Below are 12,353 nucleotides of genomic sequence, written 5' to 3'. Positions count from 1 at the left end.
TCTGTGGCGGCGAAGACATTTTATGGAGTTTTTGTGTTGAGCCTTATCTGATGAGGTCACCAGGGTTTCCTAGATAACCCGAGGGTGTGTTTTTCAAAAGTTATCTTATTACTGTCTGAGACTGCGTGCTCTAGATGATTGGAACTAAACAAGCAAGGGCATAGCCAATAGGTCTCGCCTTTTGGACCTTATAATTGTTTAGCCATGCAGCACATTATCCTGGGTGCGGTGCCGTCAAACATTGAATAGCTATACAATTACTACACACTGGGTCATGATTTGAAGTCCGAATCTAGGTTTTCGCTACAGAAATAGGGCACAAATGCATTAAATTTGGGGTAGGTGGATCAGCCAAAAAGTTAGTTAGCAACTGCACCCATGGGTTTGCATGGGTGTGGTGGGGCGGCATCTTTTGCAATAAGGCATGCATGTTTGAGTGAGAAGTAGGGGGAGTGGTGAATGGAGAGACAATGAGAGAGCTCAGCAGCATGGGCCATGCAGTATTAAAGGCGTTTTTGCTCCAAATGCACAGACTGATGGTAAATGATGATAGGAGGAGTGGGACCCCGCACAGGAGCGTCATGAACCCCACATTAGCAGCTTGATGAGGTAGAAGGGGTGTACCACTGGCAAGTGTATGTAAAATACAACTTTTAAATGGCCCTTTGTTTCTCTTTTGATAGTCAATGGTCTCTAAAAAGTAGGTTCTTAATACCACTGCCAGCAATTTTTATGATGAACTAAAGGGAACAAATGAAACAATCTATGATGAAAGAAAATGAGGATTGAAAGAAGGATGGAGGGAAGGAAGGATGAATGTATGAAGAGAAGGGTGAAAGGATGATGGGTGAATCAATTGGTGTGTGGGTCTTCGGACGGACGGATGGATGGATGGGTGGCGGTAAATAGATGGCTGGATGAAGAGAATGAACAATGCATACTGAAAGGAAGGACGGATAGAGGTCTAAAATTGTTGAAGAAGGGCGCCCTTTGTTCGAATGAGATAAGAGAGGAATGGAGAGACGGGGAAAGAGGAACACCGTGAGATACTGGTTGAGACATGCAGGACGAGGGAGGCATACATATGACAGTCAGACTGTCAAAGGTACAAAATCAGAGGCGAAAAGCTTATGAGCACCTGACCTGCAGAAAGACATTGTGGGAAAGGCAATATAAATAGCAAAGAATATAGAGGGAAAATCAGGTTTAAATGCTGGTATGCTACGTTACCAAGTCAGAATCTGCTGTGGTGGGTGCTTTTACACTGTGAACCTGCTCCAACCATTATCACTTATGAGTGGCATCAGCATTTTGTGGTGAATTGCCTTCCATGTGATGTTTGCCTTGATAAAAAGGAGGTAAGTCCCATGAAACCGTATACATTGCACAGCAGAAGGAACGTTGTTCTTTATATATGAGAGACCGTTAATGGGCTATTATCTTCCAGGTCAGCAGGACTGATGTAAATAACAAAATTGGTGTTTGAATATTTGGAAGTATTAGAAAGAAGGATGTTTTAATGTTCCTAAAATTGTTTTTAAAACTGCTGTGTGTGTTGTCTCATTAAATCATACCATAAAGGCCTCTCAGGTGCTTTCGATATGTTTGTGGTCTTGAACGATTTCAAGTAATAAAAAATACTATATGCATTTTACGCACTACATTATATCACTATTTCAAATCACTTGTGAGTTGTAGCCATGTAGATTCACGCTTGCATGCATAAGGTCCTGGATCTCTGTGGTGCCACAATCCTTTTTAACATACAATTGGTGCATTACTTCTCAGTAAATGGGCCTCTTTTGTGGGAGACAAGCCAAACTAGTACATTCGTGCTGCTCAGAATTGATTCGCTGGCTGGGTGTGTAGGTAAAGTCCATAGGCAAAGCCCGCTTTACCAATCCCCAGGTTGGCCTCTTTGGGTTGTTTTTGTGGCATTCACCAGCAGAGCCTCCACCCATTTTAGTGGGGCTGGAGGTAGCGTTGCGCGTGGGGTGCAGCACCCACATAAATCCTTGGTGGAGTTTAGATGCAGACTAAGCAATGAAGAGGTCTTTATTTATCTGTCCTGAAGCAGGGACAAACGGTCTCATGACAAGTAACTTTGTGTGACAAAGTGCTGCTAATTCGTTCAACATGGAAAGTTTTGTTTAATATTCCTTTCTCTGCATGCTTAGGGTATTATGTAAATTTAACTTGTGACACTTTTTGCTGGTGTACAGGTGAAAGGAGGAAGCCCAGTATTGCAGAGGTTGTGCTTATATCAAAATGCATATCCGCAGCAAAATCAAGGCACATAAGTCGGGTAATGTCAATAGCCAGCACCCCTACTCCAGAAACTTTTCCAGCACCACTGCATTTTATTGTCTCTGCAGGTCTTTCCTGTCTATGAGTAGGCCGCTTTGGTTACATATGAGTTTTAGGACTGTGATACTGGATGCCCATCTTGAAACCGTAAAATAACAAAAAATATATAGAAGATGTATGAAAGCACATTTAGTGAAAGGAGCAGGCGTGGTAGGAAATTAGAGCTCCCACGCCATCCTAAAAAGTAAAAAAAAAAAAAAAAAAAAAAACCACACACATGAACAGACATGGGCATGCCTACCACATATGCATAGCAGTAGTTGCAGCAAGGGCCCCACAGTGAGGTCTAGAACAGTCTGCCAACTGCATGACAAGTAGTCAGAGTAGGGGTAAACAACTGGGGGTATGTGGACTGTGACCTGGTGAAGACTGTGCTCAGGCTGATAGCACTGAATTCTCCATTCACAGGAACAGAAGGTAGCGAGGCATTACTCCTGCCCCTGCCTCGGAAGTGATTGTTAGTGCCACAGTGAGTCTAGTCTCTGTCATCATGCTAGGCTGACCCCCCTTCTTCTGCACGTACAGAAAGTTTGCCTGACAGGCACGTCACCTAGCAATTGGAAAGATGAAAACTGTCATCCTACCTACTGAAACAAGCATTGGAAATGCAATCGGTCTCGCATTTGTTTGAGTTAGAGCTTTTAGCATTGTAAATTTCAATGTCTTTTACCTGTGTGTTATGAAGTGTATGTATGTGGTGTGTAGTGAAATTATGTGGTTTGGATTGCATTAGTTAGTTGTGTAATTAGGTGGCATGGAATTGTGTTGTGTGGAGTGGATTTGTGTTGTGGGACTATGTGGCATGGTGTGCTTTGGAAATATGTGGATAGTAATTATGTGGTATTGAGTGTACTGGAATCATTTGAAGTGGGATTGTGTTATGGAGTGTAATTATGTGGAATGGTATTTTGTGTTGTGGAGTGGTATGTACTGGAGTTTAATTATGTGGTGTGCTGTTGAATTTTGTGGCACAATGAGGAACTGTGTGGTGTGGATTGGATGTATGTGGTGTGCTGTGTAATTATGTTGTTGAGTTGTATTATTTGGTCTGGTGTTGAATTATAAGATGTGGATTGGAAATGTGTGGAGTTGACTTTTGTGGTGTGAAACTGTCTGAGTAGCTATGCATTTTTTAAGCTATTGTCAATGTGTTTTAGCCATGTATTATGAGGTGGAGTGGATGTTTGTGGTGTGGATTGGAATTGTTTGTTGTGGAATTGTGTGGCGTGTAATTGTGTGCTGTTGAGTGGAGTTGTGTACTGAAATGATGTGGCATGGCGTGGAGTAGAATTATGTGGATAGTAATTATGTGGCATTGAGTGTACAGGGAGTGTGTGTTATGGAGCATAATTATGTGGAGTGGTATTGTGTGTTGTGGAGTGGAATTATGTGGCATGATGTGGAACTCTGTTGTGAATTGCGTATATGTGGTGTGTAGTAGAATTGTGTTATGTAGTTGAATAATGTGGTTTGGTGTGGAATTATGTGGTGTGGAATGGCATTTTGTGGAGTTGAATTGTGTGTCATTGAGTGAAATTATATTGAGTGGAATTATGTGACATGGTGTGGAGTGTATTATGTGGCTTGAGTATATTTAAGTGGTATTGAGTACAGTGTAATTAGGTCGAGTTTAATTGTGTTGTTGAGTGGTGTTATGTGGAGTGTAAATATGTTGCGTATTATAATAAAGTGGGCTGGTTGAATCATGTTTGTATTGTTGCGTTGCTGGCACCCAAGTCAATACCACAGTGTGAAAGGCTGTAATAAGGTAGGAGTATGAGCTGCTCTGCATGTCTGCAGTACACAAGAGGTTGGCCACCATCTGTACAGTCTAGCCACAGAAGGGTAATTTTGTTTTAAAGAGAAACACCTTCTTAACACAAAGAGGAAAGTGAATTGTTTTAAATCATGACGGAAATGCAACGTGCTTCCAGTCATCAAACCGGATCTTATGAAATTACGAAGCCAGAGCGGATTGAGATTTCATTGACAGCATAAATGTCTAATATAGTTTACAGGATGTGCAACTACGAGGTAATGATGATAAAACATGTACTATCAAACCGAAGAAGCTAGAATGGGCCGACAAATTGGCTCCATGTCATTAGGACCACTGTTCCATTGCTGGAATTTGATTTGATAAATCTGTGAAGTCTGGGGGTTGTAGTCTTGATGCATTTTATTTGAGCCAATTGGGTTAGCACATGTGATAACAATAAAATTGTAAAACTATCTGTAAAAGCAAAGTCCAGAAATGGAAAACTGGTGTACAGATGACATGGGACAAATCTCATCATATTTGGGATCTCTTAAATCTCTTAATGACCATAGATGGTATTGCGTGTTGTCATTATATCCACGCAAGAGAACACGCAACCTGTGTTATCGCATTATATTGAATTTTTGGCCACGCTAGATAGAGCTTTTCTGCTCAATTCAAAGTCCTGGACTGATCTTTTTTAAACCAGGACTTCCCTAACATAATTATACATACTCTTCCAGAAATGTCACAACAAAATTATGTCATCTCATATAACCCACTCATTATCCCATATATGCATGACCATAAACGGCAGACTCACCATCTTGTTTTCCACATAGTATCAAAGTGTTCCATTGGATCTAGGATGAAGGTTAACCCAGAGGGAGGGAACATAAGTACTTGGACGGGAAAGAGAATTGAATTAACAGCAGTCAGCACACTAGTGATGCACATACAAACATAGGAGCAATGTTAATAATAGTATGTTTGCGAGTGGAGGCTGGCTTGTCAGTAGAAAGTAGGGACGCCCTTTCACCAAACGAAAAAAGGGCATCAAAGGAGTCTTGTTTGCCGATTAACCGATGGGAGTGGGGTCCATGCTACCTTTTGTCCCGACGAGGGGTTGCTCACCACCACCCAGATGTCGCACACCCGTTGCTGAATTCCAACAGTGCTCTTCGGGATTTACAATGCACCTTATAAACTTGCCAGGTAAAATATTCCTGTAAGTACCGCCCTCAAAATGAAACACAAGTCAGAAGTGCTTCTGGAGTATGCTGGAATTGGTGCTCGTATAAAAAAAAACAGAAATGGCGCCCACAAATGAAATGCACTTAGTGCCAGACCGTCTGACGCCGTGTGGAAGTTCGATTTAAATTTCAAAAAAAGTTTGTGCAGGCGGGGGTACATACAAAATGTTCAATTTTGCCCATTTGTGTAAGGTGCTCCACAGCACAAAGAAAACTGAGCAGCATCTGGCAGAAACCTGAAACACACTAGCGCATAGGGTGAAGTGCTCAAAAACAGGAACGGAGCTCGTAGCGACATCTTTCGCAGCAAATGTGATGATAAAACAGGAACAGAGTATACTGAAAATCATGCTGCAACCCTCAGCCCAGTGTCCAACGGGAATACTACTTGTCCTAGCACACACCTTTGAATTGACACAGTGTACCACACACAGAAACACAATCGCCTGGCTTATGCTAGTTTGATTTTATTTGTTTGATTTTATCGTTAAACGTAGAGGCAAGGAGCAGCGGAGGGGAGCGGGCAAACAAGGCACAGGGAGACAATCCGAACATAAATTGAAGAACAGCGTCCCGACAGCGATTTTAGAAGGGTGTTGGGGGTGGGAAAACGAGGCACAGGAAATACGCCTAACATAAATTAAAGAACAGTGTCCCACGAACTGCGAGTGGAAGCGCTGCGTTGAAGCAAGCAGCACCCACTTCTCATTGCACACAGTTCACCTCCTTGGGCATCTTCTGCCTGCTTGCGCTCCTTTCCCTTTAGGTCTGGCTAAATTTGGAGAGCCAGAAACGTCATGTTGTCACTGCTGTTTCCCCTACCTCCTGCTTGGGAGCCTTGTTGAGAGCTGCGGGTGGAGAGAAAAACCAGCAGCGATCTCGAAAGCGGAGGGGGCGGGCAAACAAGGCAGAGGGAGACAATCTGAACATTAATTAAAGAGCAGCGTCCCGCGAATGGTGTGCGGGCACTGGGAAGATTAAGCCAGTGGTGCGTGCGCACCACATCGGAGCGGGGGGCGAGAGAGCCTGTCGTCTGTGACGCACACTGATGCGCGTCCTAGACACGGACGGGAATGGGCGGAGCAAAGGCGGGACATGCGCCAGCCTTTGCCAATCCCGTGCCGTTGAAAAAAAAAAAACACGCTAAAGCCAATGGCGGGCGGCAAAAGCCTGCTCACACGCACAAGCTTTTGAGCAGCTTTCAGAACCCCCTTACAAGAGGTCTCGCTCTGCGCGAGCAGTGTTGCGCACTGCAGCGCTTGGCACGAGACCTAAAAAAGTACCCTTATTTCTTTAGCACATGTGGCAGGTCTTTCTTGGACATATAGATAGATATATTCTCTCTCCCTCTCTCTCTCAAGGCAAAATTTCTATTCTGAGAATTTATCAAGAGCGTGGATAAGGCTTCACAATGTAATGCTATTGCCTATTTTAAATAAAGTGAAGACATCTATTCCATTACAATCATATTGAAACCAGCAATTCTGATAAGAGCTTATCTACTTTTTTTATGAACAGTACTAACATTTCCCAGCAAGGCTACCACTCCTTTTAGGGAACAGGGCCAACAAGTGCTTGTAGCAGAGTATTTAGAAAGTTCTGTTAGTTAGAAATTTACGAAGAAAAAATGTGGGGCTATCAATATTGGGCAGCACATGAAAGGATTTTAAAATGCACTTTGACAGAGGCGTTTGAGAATTTTCTGGCAAGGTAATGTTTAAAAAATGAATGCAGATGTGTTAATTCAAAAGCTCTTTGGGCCAGTTTTAGTAGTCAAAACTTGATATTCTTTAAAAAGTATATAAATAAACTTCACTCTTATCTCTATCTTCATTTACCAGATTGTCCATGTATCCTCTCTTCATTTCCCTCTTTATCAGTCTGTCTCTTCACCTCCATTCTCTCTTCTCCACTCTTTGTCCTGTGCTCTTTCTTGGGACCATGACTTCCTATTTTATAGCCGGCTGTTACATTTGGCTTCATCCCTCATCTCTTTTATACATTTAAATCACTTTGTGTTTATCTCCCTCTCAGACCGCATTTTTTCAAATAAATGTGGGCAGTGTCAACACCAAGCATCTCCTCTCTGTTGTGAGACACGCTTTTAGGTTTTTTAGTGTTGCCTTATTCCATACCGCAATTGTCAGATTAGGCTTGCTGACACCTAAACCACATTCAGGCGCATGTAATTCAGACAGATGCAGGCACCAGCACACAGTGCGCCCCGAAGACATTTACACCCACACATGACATAAACACAGACATATTTTATGTTTTTTATTGATGTCTTTTATAAAAAAAAGTTGTAGCCCAAAGATAGCAGGCGTTGTGCAGATCGTTGGAGAAATAACAAACAATAAAAGAGAAAGAAACAAAATAGAAATGCAGGTGAAATTCAGATAATCATATAATAAACCATTGACTTCACCCACCACAAATGTACACTTTTTCCGATTGATTTATGTTATCTTATGCCATGCGTGCCTTCCTCATCGCAGTGTGTGATCCTGAACAAGTCACTTAACCTCCTTGGGGCTCAGTTACTTTATCATCTAAAGTACTAGCTTTTAGAAATAGACTATTAACAGTATGAGGAGCTATTTAAATTGATAAATGTGTATTACGTTTAGCTTCCTGCCGAAGAGGGTTGTATCTGATTCTTGGGGCAGGTTCCGGAACATCTCTGCAGAGCACTGTATGTCTGTGCCCAAGTGAAGGCAGATCAGGATTGAGGTATTTAGCAGTGTAGCCCTCTACAGGTACAGTGATGGTCAGAGGGTGTTGGAGGAATCGAGTACAAGTTGGGGAGTGAGGGAGCAACACAAAGAGCAGAGCAGGGACTGTGGCAGGGGAAGCAGCAGACAAGGGAGAGAACAAGAACATGCATGCAAAAGAAGTAAATGAACTGTGCTCTAGTAGAGGGACAAACACAAGAAAAGCAAATATAGACACGGAGTAAGAAGCAAGAAAAGAAGAGTGACAGTAAAGCCAATCAACGGTAAGCAATGGGCTGACCTAAAGCCCTTAGTAATTAGTGCTGCTCAACACAGTAGTTTTTAGGTCTCGCTGAGCCAGCGCATGCCCTGCTCTGCAAGACATTTAGTGTGTGGGCTTTTAAAAGTCCTACCACATGCTTTTGGCTGGCAGTGCAGTTATGCACACAATGACGAGCAGAGGCGTCATATGGCTTTCCTCTCTCGTCATGGTGCGCGCACACCACTTGCCAGCCTGCGTGTTTTTTTTAATTTCCATTTTGCGCGCACACACAAGTCACGGCCGCACGTCTTGCTCGCGATCACTTTCGCGTGCACCATTTGCTTGTATTACTTTTAGCCTCTTGTTCTGGTGTGTGGCAGGCACTATCGACCTTTCGGAGGTGTAAACTCACAACAGTCTGCCATGCGAGTGAGCCAGTACTTTGCTCCTCGCGGGGCCTTGACATTATAATGGAACGTGTGTGTGTGTGTGTGTGTGTGTGTGTGTGTGTGTGTGTGTGTGTGTGTGTGTGTGTGTGTGTGTGTGTGTGTGTGTGTGTGTGTGTGTGTGTGTGTGTGTGTGTGTGTGTGTGTGTGTGTGTGTGTGTGTGTGTGTGTGTGTGTGCGTGTGTGTGTCTGTGTGTGTGTGTGTCTGTGTGTGTGTGTGTGTGTCTGTGTGTGTGTGTGTGTCTGTCAGTGTGTGTGTGTCTGTGTGTGTGTGTGTGTGTGTGTGTGTGTGTGTGTGTCTGTCAGTGTGTCTGTGTGTGTGTGTGTCTGTCAGTGTGTCTGTGTGTGTGTGTGTCTGTCAGTGTGTCTGTGTGTGTGTGTGTGTCAGTGTGTCTGTGTGTGTGTGTGTGTCAGTGTGTCTGTGTGTGTGTGTGTCAGTCAGTGTGTGTGTGTGTCAGTCAGTGTGTCTGTGTGTGTGTGTGTCAGTCAGTGTGTCTGTGTGTGTGTGTGTGTCAGTCAGTGTGTCAGTCATTGACGCGAGAAGGTCTTTGTTTTCCCCTGACTAGAAATGTTAATGCTACAATGGTGAGGTTTGCTTAGCTTATAAATGTTTACGCAAAGAACTCCCCCGACCCTACACTTTAATGAATTTGCATAGACTGCGTGCTGCGTCTACAGCAGAGAACACTTAACATTAACACTATTAGGGTGTTTTTAATTTGCATTCCTTCCCATCCGGAATCAACTCTGCGCCCGTTTCCGGAGTTCAGTGGTGAAGCTGCGCATTCACTTGTAGTGTGTTGCATGGCACGTGATTTTTCTGAACACTAGCATAGCTTTGTAGGCTACGCTTTGGTTGTTAAGTCTGGACGCTATTCATACTATAGATGCCTTTGGACTTTTCCTTGCCTGTTCTACATTTTGCATGTGATTACAATGAGGCATTATGGGACTTACAGTCCCGCTTGTTTCAAAATGCTATTCATGGATCAGCACTTGAGGTCACAAACACATTAGGTGTCACATTACAAAAGTCTGCCATATGCTCTATTGACCTTAAGCTTCAATCGCGCCTACTTGTTTATATTTAACTCGCCATTGAGCAGCCATGCATTTTATTTCAATTAAGAGTGTGTTTTACGGGCTTAGCCTTGAGCGGTTTCTATGCTAATTAAGGGATCAGCTGTACTTAATCCTATCTCCCTGACGCCTCATGTTTACGCAGCATGCTTCATTTTTAAATGTTATACGAAAGCGGTTTGCGCAATTTAAGATATATGACGACAGCAGATGTTCTTATAGAATGAAATAGATACATTTCCACTACAATTGTCAATTCTATACATTGCATGTATATTTCAGTGGTCCGATGATGCACTTTGCAGCTAATGGATTTATGTCAAATGCACTATGCGTTTTTATAATTGTTTAGTTATTATCATGACCACTTATTTTACCGAATGTATTTCACGTGTATGTATTGTGCTTGCACTTTCTCTCAGTTTTAATCCGTGTGTATCTATTTTCAAAAAGTTGGAACCAAGATCTGTTTTCTATGTCTATGATAGTGACATAGTATAAATGTTCAAAGTAAATGGCGCTCACCAGATTGAGCAAGCATTGGCATAGCCAATAGGTCTCGCCTTTGGGACCTTATAAGTGTTTAACCATGCAACAGTTAATGTTGTTGAAAACAAGGATATTGTGCAGCATAACTAAATACTTATAAGGTCCCAAAGGCGAGACCTATTGGCTATGCCAATGCTTGTTTCGGCAAGTGGTAAAGCTGTCTGTAGGATAGAACTAAAAGCTACTGAAGCCCTGTCGGGCTCTTTTAGGTGAGCTGATAGACAGGAGAGGAGCATCTGAAACCATTAGGCAGTTATGTTTTTCAGGCTGTGCAGTGATGTGACTATATTGCATGTTAATTTATCAGGAACGTTAATTATTTTAGGATTCATCTCAAGAGAATAGTCTTGTGTGGTAATTAAGATCAGGGTCTTATTTTTATATAGATTATGTGTTAGCTTTGATGAATTAAGATTGTTATTTGTATGTCAATTTTTTATTTATGTTCTTGGTAGACCTCAGTTTCAAGCCTCATTTTGTAACTTTTAAAATATTGTTGTGAGCTATCTGTACACCCTCTCTTTGCTTTGACCATTTAGGTCTGGTGTAAGCTATGACCTTTGGTTTTACTAAAATTACATGTATAATACTTTCAGCTAGCAATGGGCAACCATTGGGTCAGCCCACTTCGGCCATGGACTAACATAAATGTAGGAGACGACACAGAAGCTTCCCCTCACTAGTTTGCAAAAACCATGCCTAAACAAAACTGGATTGGCTGTACCAGTCCTTGTTGAGTATTGCATTTCCTTTTTTAAATGTGCTATTCCTTAACCCTTACATGGCCTTATTTTTTCTTGTTTTCCTCTCTCCTTCATCCGTGATATTACTTTCTCTCTTTTCTCAATTTGTTTACTGTGCTTTTGTTGTCCAGTTCCTTTTCCCCATTTTTGTTTGCTCAACAGGCTGTTGCCTTTTAGCCAGGTTTGTGCTATATAAATACCCTTCTATGAGAAGTTAATTTCGAGGACTCAGTTGTGGCTGAATATAAGATATACAGACTTGTATGAGACTTACAGGAAACTGGGTGCGCCCATAGTGTTAAAGTAGCTATGTTGATTCCGTGGGAGCCTTACACAGTGAAGAAATGAAGCAGTTGAATAAGAAGTGCAAACTTCCACAAGTCCCTCAAATGTTTTTTGAGCAGATGTTGTACATCATTTTGAAAATGTGTGTGACACATTTTAATGCGCTGGTTACATCTGTTTTTAGATCTTACCTCCCAGACAGCGCAAGCAGTCTTTTGGTGAAAATACATATTGTTAGCTAATAGTGGTCCTAGAGTCTGCCCACTAATTGCCATTTGTTGGCTTCATTATCACTCTCATTTGCTTGCTTTTTAGCAGCTTGCGTGGGCTTTACTTCCTTTTCTGCTTGTCTCTCCCCCGGAGATTGGATGCATTACTTGTGTCCTTCCACTGCTCACTTTTATAGCTCTACTTAATTCTGTTTAGCATGTGTTCTCCAGGTGTCTTCCTCGTGTACTGCTCTTCTCCACCCCCCTGCCATGCTTGGTGTCCCTCTGTCTCACCCATGTTCTTTTCCCTGCCCCCTCCTGTTGTGCTCGTCCTTGTGTACTTCTCCCCATGTTAGTTTCTCACACTTGTGCTTCTACCCAACCGCTCCATATTCTTTTCTCTACCCCATATTCTTCACTTTACCCCCACGCTCCATGTTCCTCTCTATCGTCTGTGTTGCTTCCTCCACCCTAGGTGTTGCTTCCACCTCTATCCTCTGTGTACTTATGCCATCTGTATTGCTTCACCCCCCCCCATACTGCTTTCTTCCCCATCTGCCCCTTTGTGCCGCTTCCCCAACCCACGCCTAAAAATAAAATGCTTTGCACTGCTTACTTTTCCTAGTTGGATTGGTAAATCCAAGAAAATAAAAGCGCTCACACCCTGTTGTATTTACATATGTGTT

General features: G+C 42.6%; 1 protein-coding gene across 1 annotated transcript in view; it reads left to right on the top strand.

Moving 5' to 3' along the window:
* Positions 1 to 12,353, top strand: part of PKP2 (plakophilin 2) — a 416,690-nt gene that overhangs the window by 144,795 nt on the left and 259,542 nt on the right. The gene's annotated exons all lie outside the window — the stretch shown is intronic.

Source organism: Triturus cristatus, chromosome 4_1 (assembly GCF_964204655.1).
Source record: "Triturus cristatus chromosome 4_1, aTriCri1.1, whole genome shotgun sequence".
Classification (NCBI taxonomy): Eukaryota; Metazoa; Chordata; class Amphibia; order Caudata; family Salamandridae; genus Triturus; species Triturus cristatus.
The sequence above is the reverse complement of the archived record's forward strand: the minus strand, read 5'-3'. Positions and strand labels throughout refer to the sequence as shown.